Source organism: Rattus norvegicus, chromosome 7, assembly GCF_021556685.1.
Source record: "Rattus norvegicus strain SHRSP/BbbUtx chromosome 7, alternate assembly SHRSP_T2T, whole genome shotgun sequence".
Taxonomy (NCBI): Eukaryota; Metazoa; Chordata; class Mammalia; order Rodentia; family Muridae; genus Rattus; species Rattus norvegicus.
The window spans coordinates 117,861,836-117,862,606 of NC_141540.1; positions in this window are offsets into that span (position 1 = coordinate 117,861,836).

Sequence of the window (771 nt, forward strand, 5' to 3'; positions counted from 1 at the left end):
TCAGATGGCCTCAAAGAACACAAAGATCAAATTAAGATGGTCTCTTGGCCCTAAGGGACAGCTGCTGAGAAGGACACCTGTGGCTAGGAAAGCAGGAACAGCAGGGGTGTCCTGAGGAACCAGGTGGTAAGGGCCCCTCTAGAAGACTATTTGTAGAAGGAGTGGGTATCATGGAGCGTGAAGAATAGGGGGACACAGAACCCGGACTCTAGCTGGCATAGTTGGCAAGAAAGCTAGGCTGTCTCTGGCTCTCTAAGTGGCCGGCTCAACAGGTGCTGTCAAGCTGTCATTGCAGCCTATGCAAGTGAGTACTGAGGAGTTGCGAAAATGACCAACTGTCAGCTTTGAGTTACACCGTCACTTTTCAGGAAGGAAAGAGAGCCTGACAAAATTAAAGAGCCATTCTGGGAATATAGGCTACTACCTAGGAAGTTCTGGGAACGATGTAAAAAGCACTCCTACAATGAGTGCTTTTTTTTTTATCAGGTAGGAGGGGCGAGAGGAAAATTGCCCGCAAACTTAGCCTGGCGTGCACGTGCACAGAGCAACAGAAATAAAACAGTGCCTCAGAAGGTGGAAAGCAAGAACCAACCGACTCTTGAAAATTGCTCCCTAACATCCACAAACAATAAACAAACGAGGTTAAAACTCACCTCTTGGTATCTCCCATGAGGCTATGCCCCAGGCGACCTCAAGGGGCCGCTGCGGCGTAGCGGAGGTCGTCACGTCACGTCTTGGGGGCGTGGCCCTTCCACTCTACCCAGGTCTGTG